General features: G+C 43.2%; 1 protein-coding gene across 1 annotated transcript in view; it reads right to left on the bottom strand.

Moving 5' to 3' along the window:
• The window catches only part of nrxn1a (neurexin 1a), a 1,849,731-nt gene that overhangs the window by 1,001,986 nt on the left and 821,632 nt on the right, over positions 1 to 26,113 (bottom strand). The gene's annotated exons all lie outside the window — the stretch shown is intronic.

Genomic DNA, 26,113 nt, shown 5'->3' with positions numbered 1-26,113 from the left:
TCAGAAACAAAAAGAGTGTATCTGTTTTGAAAATCACGAAACAAGAATGTAAGTGTGAGGCCCATGTTTGAGCTGGGGAGTCCATAATGATGAGGTTAAAGAAGAGTCAGAGGGTCATTTAGCCAGAAGCTCATGGAAGGATTCCCATGAAATCCCATATTCTCCCTTGGAGAATAGCTTGAACATTGAGGAGAAATCAAAGTGTATTCTGGAGAACTGTGGCATACTTTGCTTGGCTCCAGAAAGAGAAGTGAATCAACAGCTCATAATGGATAAGGAAACTTCTGGGTGAAATTAAGAAGTAAAAGGGGAATTGGATTTATACTCTTAAGTCTTGACAAACAATAAAGTTAAATAATTAGTTTTTTTTAATATAACATAAAGTTTGTTTCTATTTAAAAATGAGAACTCTCTTGCTATTATTTCTTTCAGGTAATAATTGGGTATTCAAGTATCTCTTCAAATGTGAATGGTTTCTATGACGATCGTAACATCCTGACACACTCTCATACACCTTCTGGGTATTGGCTAAACAATAGAATAGCAGAAGCCTGATTTTGGGTCAATTTCTCAGCCATGGAATATCGTGCATCTTATGGAAATCTAAAGGAAAGGGATGAAACAAAATTGCTAAGACATACAGAGCTGCAAATTAGCTTCTGTAGGTTCTATTATTATATAGATTGTGAAATGGGGAGAGATTTTTTTTTTGCTTCATTTTTCTCTTTAAAACAAAGTGCAAAGAGAATTGTTGGAGTGTTTTTCATTCTAGGATGTTGGCCTAACCCTAATTGCTCTGAGAAGGTGGTGAGCCTTCTTCTTGAACCACTGATAGCTCTTTCATACAACTGAGTGGTGGGTAGGCCACATAAGAAAGTCAACCATACTGATATTGAACTGGAGTTACATTTAAGCCAGACCAGTTTAGGTAACAGATTTTCTTCTCAAAAAGACAGCAGTGAGCTAGTTGGATTTTTACAACAATTGGCAGATTTGGGCCACTTTTTAAATAGAAAATGTTTCATTGACAGATGTTTTTAAATCGATTTCTAATTTTCTCACTACCATATAGGGATTTGAGCTGATGTTCTCCAGATTACCGATCCAATGACATAACCAGTGTGCTGATGTGCCCCATTTTTTGAGTGCAGATGTCACAATTCCCTCATGTGTTATAAAACAACGCATTAACAGCTCATAGTAATATTACCTGGAACAAAATCACGGGTGGAATTTTGTGTGCCCGCAGGCGTTGGGAGTGTTTGGCAGTGTAAGTGGGCAATATGATGAGAAGGACAAAAATCAGTTTCACGATGTCATGAAACCAGTTTTCAATCGTCCGCTCTGCTCGTCAATGGCAGGACACTTTTCCCACTGTTGGATGTCGGGAACCTCATGGTAATACACTTGCATATCATTATAAACCCAGTCTGCCAGAATCACCCCCAATGCTGGATCATCAGAGCATGTCGACATGTTTCACAACAGCATATATAAGTGGTGCATTTGGCAGACTGCACTTCGAGGGGAACTCAGAGGCGAGTGCACAGTAACATTGCGCAGCGCTCATGAGGGTTGCCTGTTGGACTTCATGGTTGAGGGTGCAGGTGAGCACTTCTAGTGAGCTCCCTGAAGGCAGACAGCTGCCCCAGGGAGCTGCAGACCCCCACAGTATAAAGGAAATGACAAAAATGCTGCAAAATATGTTCATGCAGCACAATCTAGCACCTGAAAGTGTACCTCATAAAAAAAGAGTCCCCAGATATCTTTTTATTTTATTTCCCCATGGAGATTTCATCCCATCCTAGATCGAGGTTTGAGCAAAAATGTGAATGCCGCCAGGGAGAATGATCTGTACGCCAACCATAAATGTGGATGGGCCATGTAAAATCACTGTTAATTGCATCATTAATGGGCTTAATTGCCTGCTTAACTGTCCGCGGGTGCGCAAGCCAGCCGAGCAAAACATTGTGCGAGTGCGCGATGATGTCGGGACGCTTGCCCGATGTCATCTTGTGCTATTTCATGTCCGTTCAGGTCGGGCGTGTGCCCGCCCATGGGACGTAAAATTCTGGCCCCTGTGTTTGCAAGAAGCCCACTACCTAGTGCAAGCTCTGCACAGTTGATGTCTCCTACCAAATAGAAAGTGATGAAATTACTGTTCCTTGTAAACATTGCATCTGTCACTTATAGGATCAAAAGGTCATAAGAAATAGGAGCAGGTGTAGGTCATTCAGCTCATTGAGCCTGCTCTGCCATTCTATAAGATTATGACTGACCTGATTGTGGCCTTAACTCAACTTTCTTGCCCGCCTTCCAAAATCCTTGGCTCCTGTGCAGGTCAAAAATCTACCTAACTCAGCCTTGAATTATTGAATGAACCCAGCCTTCACAGCTCTCTGTGGAAGAGAATTGTAAAGACTAATGACCCATCGAGAAAATAAATCCTTCCTCATCTCTGTCTTAAATGGGAGACACCTTATTTTTAAACTGTGCCCCCTAGTTCTGGATTTTCCCACAAGGGAAAAATCTTCTCAGCATCTACCCTGTCAAGCCCCTCAGAATCTTCTCTATTTCAATAAGATCACCTCTCGTTCTTCTAAACTCTAATGAGTATAAGCCCAACCTACTCAACCTTTCATCATGACAACCCCTTCAACCCAGGAATCAGCCCAGTGAACCTTCTCTGAGCTGTTTGCAATGCAAGTATATCCCTCCTTAAGTAAGGAGAAAAAAATTGTACAGTTATGGTCTCACCAATGCCCTGTACAGTTGTAGATAAATTTCCCTATTTTTATACTCCATCCCTCTTGCAATAAAAGCAAACATACCATTTGGCTTCATATTTACTTGCTGAATGCTTGCTAACTTTTTGTGTTCATGTACAAAGACATCAAGATCCCTCTGCACTGTAGCATTCTGCAGTCTCTCTATTTAACTACTATTTAAATAATATATTAAATAATATATCATACTCCATCTGCCAAATTTTTGCCCACTCACTTAACCTATCTATATCCCTTTGCAGAATATCCGCCTCACAACTTGCTTTCCGACCTATCGTCAGCAAATTTTGCTATAATGCTGTTGGCCCCCTCATTCAAGTCATTAATATAGATTGTAAGTATCTTAGGCCCCAGCATTGATCCCTGTGGCACTCCACTAGTTACAGTTTGCTGAATTGAAAACGATCCATTTATCACAACTCTTTGTTTTCTGTTAGTTAGCCAATCCTCTATCCATGCTAATATAATACCTCAAGCACCATGAGCTCTTATCTTGTGCAGTAACCTTTTAAATGGCACCATATTGAATGCCTTCTGGAAATTCAAATACACTGCGTCTGCTGGTTCCCCTTTATCCACCCTGCTTGTTACATCTTCAACAAACCCTAACAAATTAGTCAAACACGGTTTTCTTTGCACAAAACCATGTTGACTCCGTCTAGCTATATTATGATTTTCTAAATGTTCTTCTATAGCTCCTTAATTAAGTATTCTAGTATGTTTGCAATGACATATGTTAGAGTCATTGTTATAGTTTCCTGCCTTCTGTCTCCCTCCTTTCTGGAATAGAGGTGTTATATTTGTGGCTTTCCAATCCGCTGCGACCTTTCCAGAATCTAGAAAAGTTTGCAAGATTATCATCAGGTCCAGGGGACTTGTCAGCATTTAGTTCTGATCATTTTCTGAGCACCTTTTATCTAAAGGTTATGATTGTTTCTTTATTTTTTATTGTTCTTGGGATATTTTTTGTGTATTCTACTGTGAAGACAGATACAAAATACTTGTTTAAAGACCCTGCTATTTACTTGTTTCCCATGACTAATTCTCCAGTCTCACCCTCTAAGAGATCAAGGCTCACTTCACCTACTTTTTTCCTTTTTAGATATACTTTTACTACAAGCTTTTACAGTCTGTTTTTATATTTCTTGCTAGTTTTCTCTCATCTTATTTGTTTCCCTCTATTTTTTTTAAGTCATCCATCGCTAATTTCTAACATTTTTTCCAATCTTCTAGGCTACCATTAATCTTTACAGCATTGTACATCATTTTCAATTTGATACCACCCTTAACTTCCTTAGCCACAGATAGTGCATCCTTCTTGTACAGTGTTTCCTTCGCAATGGAATATATATGAGTTATGAAATATCTCCTTAAATGTCTGCCACTGCTTCCCCACCATCTTACCTTTTAACCTATTTTGCCGATCCATGTAGTCAACTCTGTCTTCAAACCCTTGTCATTACCATAAGACCATAAGACATAGGAGCAGAAATTAGGCCATTCGGCCCATTGAGTCTGCTCCACCATTCAATCATGGCTAATAAGTTTCTCAACCCCATCCTCCCACCGTAACCTTTGATCCCCTTACCAATCAAGAACCTATCTATCTTGGTCTTAAATACACTCAATCATCTGGCCTCCACAGCCTTCTGTGGCAATGAATTCCATAGACGCACCACTCTCTGGCTAAAGAAGTTTCTCCTCATTTCTGTTCTAAAAGGTCTTCCCTTTACTCTGAGGCTGTGCCCTCGGGTCCTAGTCTCTCCTACTAATGGAAACATCTTCCCCACGTCCACTCTATCCAGACCTTTCAGTATTCTGTAAGTTTCAATCAGATCCCCCCTCATCCTTCTAAACTCCATCGAGTATAGACCCAGAGTCCTCAAACGTTCCTCATATGTTAAGCCTTTCATTGCTGGGATTGTTCTTGTGAACATCCTCTGGAACCTCTCCAGGGCCAGCACATCCTTCCTGAGATACGGGGCCCAAAATTGCTCACAATATTCTAACTGTGGTCTGACCAGAGCCTTATAAAGCCTCAGCAGCACATCCCTGCTTTTATATTCTAGTCCTCTCAAAATAAATGCCAACATTGCATTTGCCTTCCTAACTATCGACTCAACCTGCAAGTTAACCTTAAGAGAATCCTGGACTAGGACTCCCAAGTCCCTTTGCACTCCAGATTTCTGAATTCTCTCTCCATTTAGAAAATAGTCTATGCCTCTATTCTTCCTACTAAAGTGCGTGACCTCACACTTCCCCACGTTGTATTCCATCTGCCACTTCTTTGCCCATTCTCCTAACCTGTCCAAATCCTTCTGCAGCCTCCCTGCCTCCTCAATACTACCTGTCCCTCCACCTATCTTTCTATCATCTGCAAACTTAGCCAGGATGCCCTCAGTTCCTTCATCTAGATCATTAATGTATAAAGTGAAAAGTTGTGGTCCCAACACTGACCCCTGCGGAACTCCACTAGTCACCGGCCACCATCCTGAGAAGGACCCTCTTATTCCCACTCTCTGCCTCCCGCCAGACAGCCAATCTTCTATCCATGCTAGTACCTTGCCTCTAACACCATGGGCTCTTATCTTACTGAGTAGCCTCCTGTGCGGCACCTTGTCAAAGGCCTTCTGGAAGTCCAAGTAGATAACATCCATTGGCTCTCCTTTGTCTAACCTACTCGTTACCTCCTCAAAGAATTCTAACAGATTTGTCAGATACCTTTAAGTTTAATACTCTAATTTCAGAAGCACATTTCTCACCCTCAAACTGAATGTTAAATTCTATTATGTTATGTTCACTCTTACGTGGAGGACCTGAACTATGATGTCATTAATTATTTATTCCTATCTCATTACACATTACCAGTTCAAAAATAGCTTGTTGACTATGTAATCCACATGTGCACTGCAAATTGGCTGATGTGGCATATGTTCCTGTGGTGGTTTGGAATGGTCTGCTACCATGAAAGTTTCATCCTGTGATAGTATTCAATTCTCAAGGAAGAACAATCCCTGATTCAAATGCTGTCTGTAGGTCATCATCCTGAAGTCAGGTAACATTTCTTCATCTAAAAAATATAGAAATGAGATGAAATATAAGCTGGTAGAGGGGGTGGGACATGAGGAGCTCGATAGGGGGTCAGTGATGGGTGGAGGCCAAGAAGAGACTGCCAAAGATGTCATTGACAAAAGGACAAAGGGGTGTTGATGTTGGTGATATTATCTAAAGGATGTGCTAGTTGGGACATTAAGGGTAGCAAGCAGGACAAGCTAGTGGCAGATGGCCCTAGTGGAGGTAGGGTGGGGGGAAGGGATCGAAATGGGCTAAAAGGTGGAGATGAAACAATAGATCAAAATAAATTTAAAAATAGGTGGGAAAAGAAAAATATATTTGTAAAATAATTATAAATTATTGGAAAAAGGGGGATCGGAAAGAAGGTGGGGATGGAGGAGAGAGTTCATGATCTGAAATTGTTGAACTCAGTATTAAGTCCAGGATACTGTAAAGTGCCTAGTCGGAAGATGAGGTGCTGTTCCTCCAGTTTGCGTTGAGCTTCACTGGAACATTGCAGTAGGCCAAGGATGGACATGTGGGCATGAGAGCAGGGTGGTGTGTTGAAATGGCAAGCAACAGGGAGGTCTGGGTCATGCTTGAGGACAGACCGAAGGTGTTCCGCAAAGCAGTCACCCAGTCTGCGTTTGGTCTCTCCAATGTAGAGGAGACCGCATTGGGAGCAGCGAATGCAGTAAACTAAATTGAGGGAAGTGCAAGTGAATCTCTGCTTCACTTGAAAGGAATGTTTGGGCCCTTGGACGGTAAGGAGGGGGGATGTAAAGTGGCAGGTGTTGCACCTTCTGCAGTTGCATGGGGAGGTGCCGTGGGAGGGGGTTGAGGTGTAGGGGGTGATGGAGGAGTGGACCAGGGTGTCCTGGAGGGAACGATCCCTGCAGAAAGCCGCCGGGGGGGGGGGCGAAGGGAAGATGTGTTTGGTGGTGGCATCATGCTGGAGTTGGCGGAAATGGCGGAGGATGATCCTTTCAATGCAGAAGTTGGTGGGGTGATAAGTGAGGACAAGGGGAACCCTATCATGGCTCTGGGAGGGAGAGGAAGGTGTGAGGGCGGATGCGCGGGAGATGGGCCGGACACGGTTGAGGGCCCTGTCAACCACCGTGGGTGGAAAATCTCGGTTAAGGAAGAAGGAAGACATGTCAGAGGAACTGTTTTGGAAAGTGGCATCATCAGAACAGATGTGACAGAGGCAAAGGAACTGAGAGAATGGGATGGAGTCCTTACAGGCAGCGGGGTATGAGGTGCTTCAGTTGAGGTAGCTGTGGGAGTCGGTGGGCTTGTAATGAATATTGGGGGACAGTCTATCACCAGAAATTGAGACTGAGAGGTCAAGGGAGGGAAGGGAAGTGTCAGTGATGGACCACGTGAAAATGATGAAGGGGTGGAAATTGGAAGCAAAATTAATAAATTTTTCTAGATCCAGACAAGAGCATGAAGTGGCACCGAAGCAGTCATCGATGTACCAGAGAAAGAGGAGGGGGCCTGAGTAGGACTGGAATAAGGAATGTTCCACATACCCCATAAAGGAACAGGCATAACTGGGGCCCATGCGGGTACCCACAGCCACACCCTTTATTTGGAGGAAGTGAGACGAGTTTAAGGAGAAATTGTTCAGTGAGAGAACAAGTTCAGCCAGACGGAGGAGAGTAGTGGTGGATGGGGTTTGTTCAGGCCTTTCCACCCCTCCATCATTTTCACGTGGTCCATCACTGACACTTCCCTTCCCTTCCTTGACCTTTCTGTCTCAATTTCACAGACTGATAGAGTCAGATGTGTGGGTCATTGGCAAAGGTCCCTTGGTCCTTTGAAGATGCGCGTGTCTCGTGCCTTCCAAAGTCACCTTATCCCATTTCCGACCACTACCCCCATGGCCTTTTATGCCATGGCATCGCAACTGCACATCCAAATACTTATTACATCTTAGGAGGGTTTCTGCCTCCTCCATCCTTTCAGCCAGTGTGTACCACATTACTCTGTGCAAAAGTTCCTCATTACCTCATCTGTCAACCTCATGCCCCTTACCTTCAATAAATGCCACCAGGTTAGTCATCCCTCCGCCGAGGGGAAAAGTTGCTTTCTGTACACCCGATCTATTCCCCTCATAATGTTATGAAGCTCAATAATGTCACCCCTCTATCTCCTGTGCCCCGTGGCAAATATCACCAGTGTATGCCATGTGTCCTCATAACTCCAACTCTCCAGGCCAGCATGCATCCTGGTAAGCGACCTCTGCACTCTCTCCACTCCAATCACATCCCTCCCATGAAGCGCTGATCACAACTAAACGCAGAAGTGTAGCTGTGGCCTCGTCAGCGTTTTCTGCACTTGCAACATGACCTCCCTGTTCCTACATTCCATTCCTTGGCTAATAAAGACAAGTATGGCATTTACCTTCTTAAACGCCTTATGTACCTATCCCGCTACCTTAACAGGCCTGTCAACATGCCCAGCAAGGTCCCTCTAATCATCCTACCATTCCTCTTGTATTCCCGTACCTTGTTTGTCCTGCCCAAGTGCATCACCTCACACTTATCCACATAACATTCCATTTGGCATTCCTTAGGCCATCTGACCAGCCAATCTGTATCCACCTGTAAGGTTTGGGCCTCCTCCTGACTATTTGCCACCCCACCAATGTTCGTCTCCTTAGGTTCTGGAAGGTTGAGTGCATTATGAGCCTGTGGGAAAGGGATGAAGTGTGTCACTGTGTGGACGTGAACTGATCCACTGTCCTTGTTGTTATTTTCAGCATCAGCAGAGGCCAGGCTCCATTGGTGATGCCCCCTCTCACACCTGAGGACCCTGAACTGTCACCTGCGTCACACCATTTCAGTGAGGCAGGCACCAGCGCAGAGACTAGCACATTGGTGGGAATTGTAACATTGGCTAGTGTCCCGGGGCACAGTGGAGAAGGCACTTCATAATCGCTGGAAGAGATGGCAGAGACTGAGAGTGCCGATGGCGCCAGCAGCCAGAGGACTGCAGGGGACCAGGCACATACTGAGTTGGGCCGTGATGATGTGTCTCTGGAGTCATCCATGATGCAGCAGCTGCAGGAAAGTCAGCCGGGTGTGTGGGAGCATCTGGGAGTGTTGCATGAGAGTGTGCTTCACTTGGTGTCCATGGTGGAGGAATCGACGCTGAGCATGTGATGCCATGAGCCTCTTACTTCCTCCATGGAGAAAGTGGTGACTCTCCTGGAGAGGGGCTTCCAGCAGAACAACCAGCTTCTCCTGGGTATACCTTCGGACCTGCAAGCCCTCACAGCGCCAGTGGCCACAGCTGGTCATTGGTAATGTGCGAGATGGTCTGGGCACCAAATGTCCCAGCTCAGTGCCCATCCATCGATGGTGAGCAGGGAGGTCTGAAGCGACTTCATGTTGGCACAGCAGCTGCCTATCGTCTCTGCGGGCTTCTCTGAGGGCACTCCGGATGAGGGCAGCAGTTCCTCCGCCCCTCTGCCAGTGACCGTTGCATCCACTGAGGCTGTGATGACTGGGGAGATGCCAGCCATGGCATTGGCCGCTCTCTCCCAGGCAGGGCCAACGCAGGCTCCACTAGCCAGAGGACGACTGCCAAGGTCATCAAGGTCAACAGGACAGCAGAGTCAACAGGCTGTCTCCGATGCTGCTGCCAGTGAGTGGGGAGCAATAAGATGTAGCACTCGGAAACGTAAGTTTAAGGCACCATGAGCAAATGAGGGACTGGTCACGGGTGATCTTCTGTTCTGTAATGTTTTGTTTATGTTTACTGGTGTGAAAATGAACACCAGTGATGATATTGTTAATTTGTTTTGAGTGTGAAAAGTACATAAATGTTGTTTTTGTCGTAATGGCCTGAGTATGCTTCACCTTTTTTTTCTGGTGCAGGGTATGCCAGTATGTAATGCTGGACTATAAACTTTATTGCACAGGAACTGATTGGACTTTGGGTTCAAATGAAAGGGTAATTTTAGACATCCAGGATGGGGGCAGCAGCCCTCGCATAAGGTGGAAGCAGATCTTTAGCAGCCTAGCTGTAGCAGCGTTGGATCAAGGCGTCCCTGATGTCCCTGCCTCCCTGAAGGATACAGTGGTCTGCCTCCACACCCTCAGCATTCTCCTCACCATGCTCCTCTTCTGACACTACTAGATTCATCCTCTGTGGCCTGTGGAGCTGCCTCAAGATCCTTTTTGTCGAACAGGTCTCCCCCTCCCAGTGCCAGATTGTGGAGAGTGCAGCATGCAACCACTATCAGTGACACCCACTCTGGGAGGTATTGTAGTGCTCCCCCTGAACTGTCCAGGCATTGAAAGCACATCTTCAGAAGGCCAATTGGTCCTCTCTATCACCACCCTTGTGGAGGCATGACTCCTATTATAACACTGCTCTGCCTCTGTTCTTGAGTGGCAGAGAGGCATCATAAGCCACCTCTTCAACGGATAGCCCTTGTCACCCAGCAGCCATCCATCCAGTCAGGCTGGAGTCCTGAATATCCTTGGCACCAGGGAGTGTTTGTGGATATAAGCATCAGGGTATCTTGCACAGACTTGCAGAATCTGCGTCCTGTGGTCATAAGCTATCCAGACATTCATCGAGTGGAATCCCTTCCTGTTGACGAAGGCACATGGATCACCCGCTGGCGACTTGATGGCCACATATGTGCAGTTGATTGCACCCAGGGTGCGGGGGAGCCCAGCAATTTCTGCAGAGCCTCTGGCTCGCTCAGCCTGGCTGGCCTCGTCCATACAGAAATGAATGAATGTCATTACCCGCCTGAACAGAGCTTCTGTCACCAGCTTAATGCAATTGTGGACAGCTGATTGGGACATTCCACAAAGATCCTCCACTGACCCCTGGAAAGAGCTGGAGGCATAGAAATTGTGACCTTCAGAGTCACTGGCATGGGGTTTCCGCCCATACAGTTAGAGGTGTTCTCAGGCCCAATTATATGACAAATGGTGGTCACAGTCCCCCTGGAGAGATGGAGCCTCCTTCGGCATTGCACCTTGGACATATTGAGATAACCGTATCACCGCCTGTAAACCCTGGCAGTAGGATAATGGTGTCTTCTGCGGCCCTTCCGCCTTGGACTATTTGCTGCCCCTGCGCCCCTTGTGCCCGTGGTTCTCCTCCCACAGGTCGCTCCTCTTGAAGTTGCACAGGGGCACCTGGCCTCCTCTCCCTTCTGCCCCTCTCTCCCTCCTCAGAGGAGAGCACAATCCCCATTACCAGGCTTTCAGAAAGATATCTGATGCATGGAAGTGTCCACACGGTCAAAATCGTCCTGGGGCAAAATTGTACAAATCAAGTTCCCAATGTGGTACATGAGAACAATGTTTCAAGCACTGGGAATTTTGGCATTGAAACAACGTAGATGAAGTAATGAACAAGCCAATTTATACGATGAATCTAAAATCTGTTGATAAAAGATCTTTTCAAAACAAACTAGTCAATATTATCTCTTTGAGATTTCAAAAATTGCATCTCAAGTTCTTCAGCAAAAATGAAACCATCTTTGTATAAATTACGTAAACACAAACTTACAAGGCTTATTTCATTCCCTTGCACTCCAACAAGACAAAACGAGCTGCTCCAGTTTAATTCCTCTAAAAATAGACATCTGCTTCAAAGGATGGTGTATTAGAAAAAGTGATTGGTTGGGTCAATAATCTAAATCTATGGACAAAAAGGAATGTTGAAGAGGACTGCAATCATCTGACCTTGGGCAGTTTGAAACAGTTTCACCTAGGGATATTGGTTTAGAAACATATCATTCACTGTCAGTGATCTACTCTGATTGCAATTCAACCAAGTTCTGTGCCCAAACTCTGTGGGCTTTCTGAATCAGCTTCATTAAAATATTCTGGAATTAAGCATCAGCAATGACTTTGATTAGGAGATCAACCATTGGTGGGGGACAGGAATTGAAAGGTGCTGCAGTAGAGTTAATAACTATTCTACTTCTAAGTGAATATAATGCAATATTTAGGAAGAAGAACACGTTCAGAAGGAACAGCCAGATTTTTTGATGGGACTGTTGAAGCCCTACTAGACATTAGACAGAGGAGGAGCACTATCTTTGGCCTGGATTGACACTGTTTCCTTGGAGAAAGGGAAGAGTACATCCACAAAATCTACATGTATATATAGTGACAAAAACTTGTAATGACCTTTCTAGATCAAATAATTTAAAAGCCGCTCAGATCTTCCATTAATGTGTTGTGCAATGCATGTTAGCAACTGACAATTACCTTACCTCACATTCTTAAGTGGGGACATGCACTTTAATACATTTACAATTGCCTTGACCTGGGAAATTATATGGGTGGCATCAGCTACATCTGCAGGAATCAGTCTTCATCCCCAGGGCCACCCTCTGACTTGCGTTAACATATGAACATAAGAATGCAAGAATATAAACAATAGCAGCAGGAGTAGGTTTTATGGCTCCTCAAACCTGCCCGCCATTCAATAAGATTCATTGACCTTAACTCAATTTTCCTGCCCAATCCCCTTGTCCCTTAAATTCCTTAGAGTATGGAAATCTATCAATCTTGAATATACTCAACCACTGAGCATGCACAACCTTCTAGGGTACCGAATTCCAAAGATTCACAACCCTCTGAGTGAAGAAATTTCTCCTCATCACAGTCTTCAATTGCCAACCTCTTATCCTGAATAAATACCCTCTAGTTCTAGAAACTCCAGCCAGGGAAATAGTCTGTCAGCATATTCTCTACCAAGCCCTCTAAGGTTTTTTTAATGTCTTAATATCACTTCTCATTCTTCTAAACTCTAGAGCGTATGGACTCAACCTTTACTGCATCCCCACTAAGGCAAGTATATCCTTCCTTAGTCATAAAATTGATAGGACAACAGACAGCTTCCAGGAAAGTGAGCATTTACTTGCATTAAGTGTTGATGATTATAGAAAGGCCACGCTTTGGGAGAGTGGAACTATTTGCAATTCAAATAACTAGTGGCACTATGTAATGGAAGATGCTGGGCCATCGGGATGCAATGGATAGCCCACTGTACTTTCAGGAATACTGCCATGCTGTAATACAGCAAAACACCCTCAAGCTGCTATTGACTGTCCATGGGAAGGAGATGAATAGTGATGCTTGAATAATCAATGCATCTGTGACTTACTTCACACATCTGTGCACTGCTGATTCACAATGCCCCCAGTGACAACTTGAAAGGACTTGGCTGTATAAAATTTAAATACGGTTATGACTTAACAGCTACTGGCAATACAATAACTGTGGTGGTGTTTGGCTGCAGTTCTGCTTGCAGCATGTGTGATAGCTTCCCTGGTGATTCAAAGGTCTTGATATTTATAGGTAAATGTAGAAGGAATCCAGTTGCGAAACAGAAAGCCGGAAATCCTAGGAGTTTCACAAGTCCTGCTGAATTTAACCTCATTAACAATTTTTTATTCCATTTCCCACCCAGCAGCCATCCAGATTGACAGGCTGGCCGGCTGTTGGGCAGGAAAGCCAGTGGCAAGAGGCCACAACTGGGAAAACCTGCAGTCTCAGACCATTGGAAAAGCTTGGCATGGTGGAGGGAGTGTCGCAGCATGGCAATCGGGAGGGAGGGCATCAAAGATTGGGATTGAGAGTAGGTGGAATCAGTCCATTGTGTCAGCATGGAGAAGCTATGATTAACAAAATGTTTGTTTGAAGGGTCAGCTAGGGAACACCCCTGCATCCTGCAGCTCATGAGCAGTGCTCTCAAAAACACTTACTGCCATCAGGCAGTGCTTGCTCTCGTCTCTATTCAGCTACCTGGGCTTCACAAGTCTGGAGAAATCTGGCCAGTCAGACAATGATAAGTTTAAATTAGGCTCCCAATTGCATTGTGAGTGCCCAATTTAAATATTATAGTTAAGTGTTCCATCTCTTCACAGTTGAGCACTTGCACGCCACACAACCTGCCACTGTAAAAATGGCAGCAGGCATAATCATAGTTCATGATTTATAATTTTTAACCCAAACCCTTCCTACAATTACTGCCAGCTACACCTGCTCTGACAGAGTTAATATCAAGTCCAAAATATCTCTAGATATAAATGGAACTTTGTGTGCACACTGGCCTGAAATTTTGTTGTTGAACATAGTGTCAACATCTTCAGGTGCAGGCTGGCCTGTCTGACATAGCCTTGTTGTTCCTCATCTTTCCTCTCCAAAAACTGAACAAATATGAGAATTTCCAATCGGACAATCATTGTTGTAGCATTGCAGCAGGACTGGAACATAAGCAGTAATGTCCATAAACTTGTTGCATCCTACACCACCCAAAACACAGTTGAATAATCAACAGGAACAAAATGAGTGCAAATTCAGCTTTATGGGCCACCCAATTTTCCTCTATAAACACCAACTTGATCAGCCAAGAAATTATATGTTGTCCAGTTTCTGAGCAAATATAATGGGCAAAATTTTCTGCCTGTCGGGTGGGCGGGCCCGACCCAATCTCCGGCGGCTGGGAAGTCGATACCCGCCGGAGAAGCGGGGCCCGCCGCCATTTTACGTGGGTGGGCGGGGGGGATTCCCCAAAAGCGAGAGTGCGCTCTTTCGTGCATTCGCATGAAAGAGCGCACATCTCCCTGAAGCAAAGTGCTGCCTCAGGGAGATCGCTGACACTTTTAAAAATATTAAAAATAGAAAAAAAAAATCCTTAACATGTCCCCTTCATGTGACAATGTCGCATGAGATGGGACATGTTCATAATTTACATAATAAGTTTATTAAATTTATTTAAACCCTACATGAAACCTCATCCCACCAGTGGATGAGGTTTCATGTTTTTTCTATTGCCCGCTGGGGCTCCTGGCCAACCCGCCAACCTTAAGGTTGGACGGGCATGTCCTTTAATTGTATAATTGATCCTGCCAATGGCCTCAATTGGCCATTGACACGTCGGCAGGCAGACAGCTGAATTTGCTCCGGGTCCGCCTTCCTGAAAATTTAAATGGGCCGGGATGACGTCGGGGGTTCCATCCGACGTCATCCCGCGTCATTTTATGCATTGGCGAGCGGGCCCCGACCCCTGCTCACCGACGGCAAAACTCTGCCCAATGAATTTTAAAATTGCCTTTTAAAAGCTAAACAAAACAAGATAAACCACAGATGACATTTGTCACAGTGATCTCTAGGGCCACGGCAGTGCCATTGCTATTTTGCAAAGTACTCATAGCTGCCGCAATGCTGACTCAGATTTTGCACATTTGCAAGTATGTAGTTGCAGATATGATAGATGGGACAGTGATGCAAAATCTAGTCATGCAAACAGGAGTAGACTAATCTGCCCCATCGTACTGCTAGCCATTCAATTAAATCATGGCTGACCTGTACTTTAATTCCACCTACCTGACTTGGTTCTTTAATCAGCTCTGAAGCCAATTTATCTTCCTGACATGTTTCTTTTTGAATTATTTCAGCTTTGAAATAATGCAAGCTTCATTTTTAATTTTAAATTGATTTTCCAAATCTGCACAGGGTTCTGTAGCTTGTAGTGAGATGCCCTTTCACTCCCTGAGTTGGAGCAAAAGTTTCTTTGCTCAATGGATGCAGGTTGGAGGTCTGGGTGTTGAAGTATGGAGGGCCAATATGTGATGCTCCTAATTTTCAGATAGTTTAAATCACTAGAAAATTGGAAGTATCATGAATGAGGTATGCTAATGTGTACACCTGATTCTCCAATCCATGTTCTTATTGAATGAGATGCTGTGCTGGAAGTGGAGTCCTGAAAACAAAATGGCTCATTTGCAAAAACCAATCTAGATTAAAATTCCACATGGGAAACCAGCAAAATGGATTCCAATTCCATTTCCCAACAGACCCATCCTGTGTTGGGAGAAATGTCTGCAGTGACCACAAATTATATTCCAGTGAGTTCAATGCATCAGTCTTAGGAAATTTTCTCAAAATGCATCTTGGTGTGGAAAGGCAATCGCCTCATGAGCTACAAGTGCAAAAAACCTAGGAAAATAGTAAAGTTTTGTTTTTAGGATTCAAAATTATAAAAATGTATCTTAAAATATTTAACAAATGATTATCTATAAAATCATAATATTGGTTATTCTTTTCCTTTCTTTTAAAACATAGGGGAGGGGGCTGGGCGGGAGCAGGCGCGTAGCCGATCGCCGTCGACGATTGGCTGCGCGCTGCATTTTACATGCGCGGGCCAATTAAGGCCCACCCAGCGTGACGCACACCCGGAAGCGCTGAGCACTTCCTGTGCGGGCAGGGGGAAGGAGGCTGAGTCGGGGCCTGTGCTCTTTTGCGCATGCGTGTGAAAGAGCTCTGAAATCTCCCTGAGGCACGGAGCTGTCTCAGGGAGATTAGTTTTATTTTTTAAAATTTAAATAAAGAAAGAAAAAAAAATTTAAGACATGTCGCCTCATGTGACAGTCTCACATGAGCTGGGACATGTCTACGAATTTTATAAAAAATTTTTATTGAAGTTTAAAATCCTTCATGAAACCTGATCCCGCCCATGGATGAGGTTTCATGATAAATGCGAAGGCCGCCTGGGCTCTTCGCCTGCCCGTCAACCTTAAGGTTGAATGGGCAGCTCAGTTAAGTATTTTAATTGATATTTAAATGACCTTAATAGGCCTTTGGCAGTTCAGCAGGCGCGCAGCCGACTCCAGTGTGTGCCTGCCGAACTGAAGATTGGAACGATGCGCGGTAACATTGGGATGCCCGACATCACCATACGTCATTTTATGCGTTGGCGAGCAGGGCCCGCCCCTGCACACCGACCCGAAGATTCTGGCCATAATTTTTTCCCCTTCCATAGTCTCTAGTACAGTACACTATGGTCCAATCCAGAGGACAGGTGGCTAATCTACCTCCAGGTTTCTATCAATGCAACACTGAAACCACTAGCTGGAAGTTGTGAGTTTGCACCCCCTGGGAACTCCATTCCTTTGAGAAGATAGCAAGCCTCCACATGATTCTTTCACCCAATGACATCGCTAAGCCTTTTACCACAGTGGAAATTATGGGCACAAGTCTGTTGGAACTTTAAGTCGATGACAGCTGTTCTATTAATACTCAAGCTTGGTCCAAAATGTGCAACCTATTTACCCTTATGATATTTTTTCATAGATCACATCCATTATTACAACATATGCACTAAATAAGTTCCTTCTGCAGTAGTTTCTTGTCCCTTTAAATTAAAACATAATAGGCATTTAATGTTTCAATTTGTGATTTCAATGCCTCAAAGCATCTTGTACAACAATAATATATTGCTATTTCTCATTCATAAATAAACAGCCAAAAGAATCTGAGGTAACTGGCAATTTTGCGCCTTCAGGTTGGGATGATTGTTACTCTTAAGAACCATTATGCGACATTTAAAAACAGTACGCAAAAAACTGATATTGGCTCTAGTTTTATATGAATAAAAGAGTATTAAAGGTTCCAGTTAAAATTTTCAGAGAAGGGCCTAAACACTATATTTTAAAAATTAATTGTACCCAGAAGACATACTTGACTTTAAATGATGTCAACTCTCCTCAAAATTGTCAACATTTATGAAGAACCATTTCTCAGTAATCAATGCAGAAGTGTCACAGCATTCCTTAAAGCACAAAGAGAAGTAATTCTGAAATACATGGTTTTATGTGGTATCTCTAATGGTGGCCTTAGGGAATCAACTGCATATTCCATCAGCTGGTCTGATTCTTAATTGAATGCGTAGCACCTCTAGCTTTATGCTCTGAAATTATAAAATTATACACCATTTTCAGATACGGTTTCAAACAATAAAACAAAAAGCCAAATCCTGCTCACACTGAAAATATGAAAAGAACAGATTATGATAGGAATGCTTACCAATATCTGTGGAAAATGTTTTGCATGTAGATAATAAAAGAGTAACAGAGCAGATTCACATTAACTACCTAGATAAACTCTGGATAACGGCAGTATCAATGCTTATGAGCGTAGACAAACATTTATGTAAATACTAGATCGGTTATGAAAGATCACTGAACAAATAGATTTCTAAAGCACAGAATGTAAGTGTGACACATCATAAAAAGAGATCAACAATATTTTTGTTAGATTTTTTGTACAGGTTTTAATAGGTCCATTAAAAAACAGTTTTATTAATTAAAACTACAAGATATTTTCATTTTATATTTTCGTTAGTAATCTCTGGAGCTACAATGACTGTTTTAACCACCTCTGAATTATGTAAGCAGGACTTTAAAGATTGTAATATTCATGAATTTTAGCCTTGGGCAGAATGTGCATGCTTTGATTAATATCAGGTGATGGTCCAGCTAATGAAGACCCCAGAGGGGAGCTCCTCGACATTTTTGTGGGACTGAGATAACAGGGATGTCACTCTGGTCCTGCCCACTCCTCTATAGATCAACGACCCACAACATCCCAAGAGCAAATACCTTCATCTGGTTTGAAGGAGTTCTGAGGAGGCACAGTGCACTTGGCTCCTGCTGGCTGCAATCCACTGACCTGATGAAAATTAGGCATCGTCTCCAAAACAGACTGGATAGCCTGCCAATGTGTTCTGCTGACCAGTCACCCAGATATCACTCTGGGGGAATGTGCCCATAATCTTTCAAAATGGCTCTGTAGTTACTTTCACAATCTTGTGTAGTCATCAGCCATACAGTACACAATGGACTGAGGTTCAGTTTCTAGTCTATGTTGATCTCAGCCAGTTTAACAGTAAAGGTGATTCAGATGGCTGCAATAATTTGGGTAAGAGAGGGTGAAAATTCAGCTGAGGTTTATTTTCCTGATTCCTGTATAGTGACTTGAGCTGGAAAATGCCCATGTATGAATGTCAGGTAATAGCAGGGTTGTACTTAACTATAATTTCCAACACATTTTATTGCTTACTGACATTCACAAGAACAAAAGATTTAAGAACAGGAGTAGGCCATTCAGCCCCTTGAGCCTGGGCAGCCATTCGATAAGATCATGGCTGATCTGATTGTGGCCTCAACTCCACGTCCCTGTCTGCCCCCCCATAACCCTTCACTCCCTTGTTAATCAAAAATCTAACTCAGCCTTGGATATATTCAATGACCCAGCCTCCACTGCTCTCCAGGGAAGAAAATTCCTCAGACTAAAAACCTTCAGAGAAAAAATTCTCCTCATCTCAGTCTTAAATGGAAGACCCTTAAATTTAAACTGTGTCCCCTAGTTCTAGACTTCCCCATAAGTGGGAAACATCCTCTCAGCATCAGGTCACCTTAGAAAGTTATATGTTCCAATTAGATCACCATGCATTCTTCTAAACTCAAATTCGTGTAGGTCCAACCTATTCAACCTTTCCTCAGAAGATAACTCCTTCATCTCAGGAATCAGGTGAGTGAACCTTCTCTGAATTGCTTCTAATGCAATTTTATCCTTTCTTGATTAAGGAGACAAAAACCATACACAATACTTGACATGCGGTCTCACTAAGGCCCTGTATGGCTGTAGGAACAGTTCCCTACTTTTATACTCAATTCTCCTTGCAATAAACACCAACATTCCATTTGCCTTCCGAATCACTTGTTGTACCTGCTCATGGACCTTTTTGTGATTCATATTCAGATTCCTCTGTATGGTAGAGTTCTGCAGTCTCTGTCCATTTAAATAATATACTACTTTTATATTCTTGCTGCCAAAGTTGACAAGTTCACATTTTCCACAGTATACATCATTGCCAATATTTTGCCCACTCACTCAACTTTTCTAAATCCCTTTGTAGACGCTGTAGACAGAACTTTGCCCTTGGTGGGTGGGCTCGGCAGGGGCAGGCGGGGACAGTCGGGAAGCCGACCAACACCCACGATCGGCACCGTACCGCAATTTCACGCTGGCGGGCCAATTAAGCCCCGCCCAGCATGAAATGCAAGCGGCTGCCTGTGTGGGTGGGGGGAGGAAGGCAAGTGGCTGAGCAAAAATTTCACGCATGCGCGCGAGTGAGTGTTACATAATCTTCCTGAGGCACAGAGCTGCCTCAGGGAGATGAAGCATTTTTTAAAAAGAAAATGAACTAAAATAAAAATGTAATAAAACATGTCCCCGCTCATGTCCCTGCTCATGTGACAGAGTCACATTTTATTAATTAACTTTTAAAACTATTATTTTATTATTATTTGCTTTTGGAAACCTCATCCTGCCCATGGATGAGATTTCCCAAAAAATGCAAAGACCGCTTGGCCTTTTTGCCTGCCCGCCAACTATTAGGTTGGACAGGCAGCGAAAAATTTGATTTTATTGATTATTTAATATCCTTAACAGGCCTTTTAGTTGTTGGCGGACGTGCTGCCGACTCCGGCGCACGCCCACCAACCGAACTATCATGTGACTGCGTGTTGACATCGGCACGCTCGGCCAACATCAACATTCGTCATTTCGCGCTCGTGCCGATCGGGCGTGCGCCCACCTGCCGAGCAAAAATTTCTGCCCTCTATGTCCTCTTGACAACTTCTCTATCTATCTTTTGTGTCATCAGCAAATTTACCTATCATACATTCGGCTCCTTCATTCAAGACATTGATATAGATTGTAAATATTTGAGGCCCTAGCACTGATCCCTATGGCACTCCATTGGTTACAGCTTGACAACCTGAAGATGGCCCATTTTTCTCTGCTGTCTGCTTCCTGTTAGCTAACCAACCCTCTATTCATGCTAATATGTTACTCCCTACACCATGAGCTCTTATTTTGTGTTGTAATCTTTGATGTGGTACCTTATCAAATGCCTTTTGGAAATTCAAATACACCACATTCGCACATTCCCCTCTATCCACCTTGCTTGTTACTCTAATAAATTTGTCAAACACAATTTCCATTTCACAAAACCATGTTGGCTCTGATTGTATTATTATCTTCTGAATGTCCAGCTATTATTTCCTTAATAATGAATTCTAGCATTTTCCCTATAACAGTTGTTAGGCTAACTGGCCTGTGGTTTCCTGCTTTCTTGAAAAGAGGTGCTACATTTGAGATTTTCCAATCTGCTGGGACCTTTCCAGAATCTAGGGAATTTTGGAATTTCACAATCAATGCATCTACTATCTCTGCAGTAACTTATTTTAAGACCCTGGGATGTAGGCCATCAGGTCCAGGGGACTTGTCAGCCATTAATTCTGATAGTTTTCTCAGTACCTTTACCCTAGTGATTGTGATTGTTTTTAAGCTCCTCACTTCAGTTGAGGATAATGATTTGACTATTCATCATAACCCAATGAAACAAAAATTGGGTAGCGCATATAATGGGCAGGTGATTCATGACGACTAGTTTTCCTTTGTGATGAAAGTTAGAATCTACCTCTATCGATTCAAATGCACAAAAGAATTTGAGCGCACTATCTATTCTGACACTTCATTGCAGCATTTCTTTAATGAGAAGTTTAAACATGGCTACTTTCTGGTGGTTGAGATAACAAAATACTTTTCAAAGAAGAGCAGGAACTTTCCCAGGATCCTGTGTAGCAATCTACCCTCAAACAGCACCACCAACAAACCATACATCTTCTGGCTGTTGTACGTTACACAGCGTACATAACTTTACAAAATAAGTGCATTGTGTGAACACAAGAAATAGGAGCAGGAATAGACCGTATAGCCTGTCAAGTGTGTTCTGGCAGACAATACAATTACGGCTGATGTCAGTGTTCAACTTCATTTTCCCACCCGCTTCTCATATCCCTTGATTCCCTGAGAGACAAAAAAATCTAACGATCCCACTCTTAAATATATTCAACGATGGATCACCCACAATCCTCTGAGGTAGAAAATTCCAAAGATTCACAACACTTTGAGTGAAGTAATTTCTCCTCATCTCACTCCTAAATGCTTGGCTCCTTATCCTGAGAATATGTCCCCATATTTTAGATTCCCCGACCAGTGGAAACAATCTCTCAGCATCTACCCTATCAAGTCCCTTCAGAATCTTATATGTCTTGTTAAGATCACTGCTAATACTTCTAAGCTCCAGAGAATATAGGCTCAAGTTACTCAGCCTCTCATCACAGGGAACAATCTAGTAAACCTTCACTGCACTGCCTCCAATGCAAGTCTGTAAGTATGGAGACCAAAATTGCACAAAGTATCCCGGATGTGGTTTTGCAAAAGCCCTTTACAACTGTTCTTTATTTCTGTACTCCAATCCCTTTGCAATAAAGATCAACTTGCCATTTACCTTCTTAACTGTTTGCTGTACGTGCATTCTAATTTCCTGTGTTCCTTGTATGTGCACACTCAAGTCTCTCTGAACATCAACATTTATAAGTTTCACACTTTTCAAAAAATATTCTGCTTTTCTATTCTTACGACCAAATTGAATAACCTCACACTTCCCCACGTTATATTCCATCTGCTATCTTGTTGCCCAGTTTCTTAACTTGTCTATACCTCTTTACAGCCACTCTGTGGCCTCCTCACAGCTTGCCTTTCCACCTATCTTTGTATCATCAGCAAATGTAAATATAATACTCTCTCTCTTCATCCAAGTCATTTATATAGATTGTGAATAGCTGAGGTCCCAGCGTTGATCCTTACAGCAATCCACTAGTGACAGCCTGCCAAGTTGAAAATAGCCCATTTGTGCCTACACTTTGCTTCTTGCCTGTTAACCATTCCTCCATTCATGCTAATATATTTCCCCCTAATTCATGAGCCCTTATCTTGCCTATTAAACTTTTGTGTGGCACCTTATGGAATGCTTTTTGGAAATCCAGGTGCACTACATCTACTGGTTCCTCTTTATCTACCCTATTATATCCTCAAAAAAACTCTAATAAATTTATCAAACAGGATATCCCTTTCGCAAAACCATGTTGACTTGTTCTAATCATACTATGCTTTTCTAAGTGCATTGTTAAAATTTCCTTAATAATAGATTCCATCATTTTCCCAATGACTCATGTCAGGCTGTGTATATAACTGTATAGCATCTTGAGATGTTTCTCAGTAACATAAGAAATTATGAGACAGAGTTTCCTGCATCCTGCACCTTAGTGCTGGGCAAAAGCAGCTCCCTCAAAGTATTCCCTCAAGTCCTCTCAACATCTAGAAACTCTTCTTGCAGTTCCCGGCACAGGTTTGGTTCAGCACTCCCAGGGAAGCCCATCAACAAAACAGGGTAAGGGGGTAAAAATTGAACAGAGTGTACATTGACCCCTTTTTCCTGATGTCTGGCGTGGTCTGAGCAAAACTGTTTCCCGTGGGAAGGAAGAACAAGCTATCTTCATTTCTATCCAAGCCTTTTTAAAAGTATAAGTATTACTGTGGCCAAGGGCGGGGAGTGGGGGTGGGGCACACGGAGACGGAAAGAACATTAGGAAAAAATAATTTACAAAGCATGGTAGACAGTGTTTTGGCGTAAACAGTTCTACTCTGCCTTTGAGTGACAAGTTACCGTGAGCTTCTAATCTTGGCCCTTCAAATAAAATTGGCAGTCAGATGTGAGACATTTTCCACAGGGAGAAAATAAAATCAGATGGTGAATTGAACTAACTGCTCTTGTGCAGTTCCTGCCATCTGTTTCCAAAGTAACAGTGATAGAGACCTCAATGTGAAATTTGCCTGATCATTTCATCACTGAGAGATGTGTAGCATAGAGTAAATCTAAATGGTGGGAGAAAGAAATATGACAAATATAGAAAATTAATTAACAAATACTGTCAAATTCATGATGGCTTTGTGCATTAATAACTGCTGTCCAACAGTGAACTCTTGCAGTTCCTGTTTTAACTCATAAAACAATGCACTTCTCCACCTAAGTTTTCCCAATCTGTAAGTTATCTACAATTCACCTTTAATTTTAGCTGTTTATCTTTGCAAAATTATACAAAAAACAGTTTAAAGAGGAAAGGTTGTCTTCGGAATCCATGATTTGCCTCCAGGAACCTCCTTAAACTGGTTAGGGCAGATTAAATTAAAACAAAATCAGAGGCTTGACTGTGAGTGCTAGCTGATCCAAATCTCTGTCCCTAACTTGCAAGCCTGCATAATTCCAGCAAGAGCATTCGATATGATCATAAGCAGGAACCTCTCTAATGATGAGCCTGGCAGAAATGAACTAATCAAGCACAGCCTGAGATGAAACATGGAACTTTCCTGGTCTATCTAGCTTAACTACTCAATGCAATTAACTCATTCAGCCATGAGAAAGCCCTCCAATTTGCTTTTGAAAATGTATTCCTGTTAATACGTTGCTTATACCAATAATACTATTGATATATTTGGGGAAGTTGCCAGAAGGAATCATTCAGCCCAGAAGTGTGAGGCAGAATGAATCAATAGGTAAAACTAAAGATGCAAGATTGTTGAAAAATCCTGAATGAATGGTTATCTTGTCAAATATTGGCCTGGATGTTCCGAGGAGCAGCAATCATCATCGAATGGCAGGTCCACTTAAAAATTCCCCCGACTCGCCACTGCTCCACATTTCTTCCAGGCCCACCTGAGCCGAGCTTTTCCAGAAATGCAAAATGCAGCATACATCGGAGAGCTTCATCAAAGCACAGTAAAGTCAGAGGAGAGGAGAGGTCATGCTGGGTAGGATGGGTAGGTGGGTAGAGTGGGTAAATGGGTAAGTGGGTAAGTGGTGAGGTGGGTAGGTTGAGTGAGGTGGTTGGTGGGTGCGGTGGTCAATGGGTCGAGGGGGTGAGATGCGTAGGGTGGATGAGATGATAGTTGGATGAGAAGGCTGTGTGGGTGAGTTGGTAGTTGGGTGAGGTGGCAGGTGAGTAAGTGGATACAGGGATGAAGTGGTAGGTGGGTGAGGTGGAAGGTGGGTGAGGTGGCAGGTGGGTGGATGGGTAGGTGGGTGGGGTGGTAGGTGGGTGAGTTGGCAGGAGGTAAGGTGGATCATGTAGGTAGGTGGCAAAGTAGGTAGTTGGGTGAGGTGGCAGGTGGGTGAGGTGGTAGTTGGGTCGGGGGGGGATAATCAGGTGGTCGGAGGTGTAGGGGCGTGACATAGGGGGGTGGTTGAGGGGGTCAGTATGAGTGATTGGGTGGTCAGTTGTGTCATTACCTAGATCTAAGACAAGGTTTTAATCTGTCTAACATTTTCTCGGTAACTATCCAGGTAAGTATATCAGAACTATCCGACTTCTCCGACTCTAACATGGGAATTGCCAAAAGTTTCAACTTCCAATGGGCAATTACCCTGCTCCCCTTGGCTCGCGTCGAACATCTCCAACTCTAACTCAGAGTCCAAGACATTCGAATGAGTTAGAGTCAGAGACATTTGATGAAGTTCCCAGACAGCACGGTAATTGCCCATCGGAAGTTGAAACTCCCAGGCAATTCCCAATTCCCTTGAAGATTGGCACATCAGGACTTCCACAGGGTCCCGATGTGCATCTCAGGTGTACATTCGGTCTCTGATGATCCAGAAACCAGAAGATTTGGGTCAAAATTCTGCTTCTTTATGCTGTGTAGTAATTCTTCCAAAATAGTTCACTCAATTATATCATCAATTGAGAATCAGTGCCAGTCCCATCTGTACTTACTTAGTAGACATTCAGGTGTACATCTAAGAAGGCTACCAATCAAGAGCATGAATCTCTTCAAACAAGATCTTGGCTGAGGTCAGCTAATTCTGTTTCCCTACCATTGAAACAGGGGTGTTCAAAAGTTGAACTAATTAAAGATATGTTAAAGTTGTATAATTTCTTGATTGTTTAAAATTATGATAGGGCACTGATTTTGACACCCTCTTTAATTGGATCTCGGATCCTGAACTTGGTTTTTAATGCTTGTTTTATCATCCTGTGAATAAAACCCAAGGGAAACATAGATATTTTTCACAAAAATACTAGAAATCAATGTAAGCCATGGACAACATATATCATAAAAACACCTACCATGCAACTACTTTCATTTAGACAACACGAGATAAATCATAACGTAACTATTTTCGAAAACTCTTGGAGTGGTAATTCCATGGGGATACAATCCTGGCAATTGCCTCAGAATCTCAACAGCAGTGAGCTGTTTGTAAGAATTGTAAGAATCTGTATGGGTCAGTGGTATGTCATCTCAGTTGCATGGAGCTGGAGGGTACCCATGCCACTCTGGGTAAGCACATCTTCAGGAGTCTGCAAAATGTGGCGTTGGTGACTTGGAAGTGAACATTCGATACCCCACCCACAACTACCTAAAAACACCACCCTCCAGAATGGCAGACTCTTCCTCCAGTTGAAAAAAATTTCAAACATTTTCACTGTTTTCCTCTTCAGGTCACACCCAATGTGATTTCCACTGCCACTCTTC

Source organism: Cetorhinus maximus, chromosome 14 (genome assembly GCF_964194155.1).
Source record: "Cetorhinus maximus chromosome 14, sCetMax3.hap1.1, whole genome shotgun sequence".
Classification (NCBI taxonomy): domain Eukaryota; kingdom Metazoa; phylum Chordata; class Chondrichthyes; order Lamniformes; family Cetorhinidae; genus Cetorhinus; species Cetorhinus maximus.
Note: the sequence above shows the minus strand (reverse complement) of the source record. Positions and strands in the feature narration are given on the sequence as shown.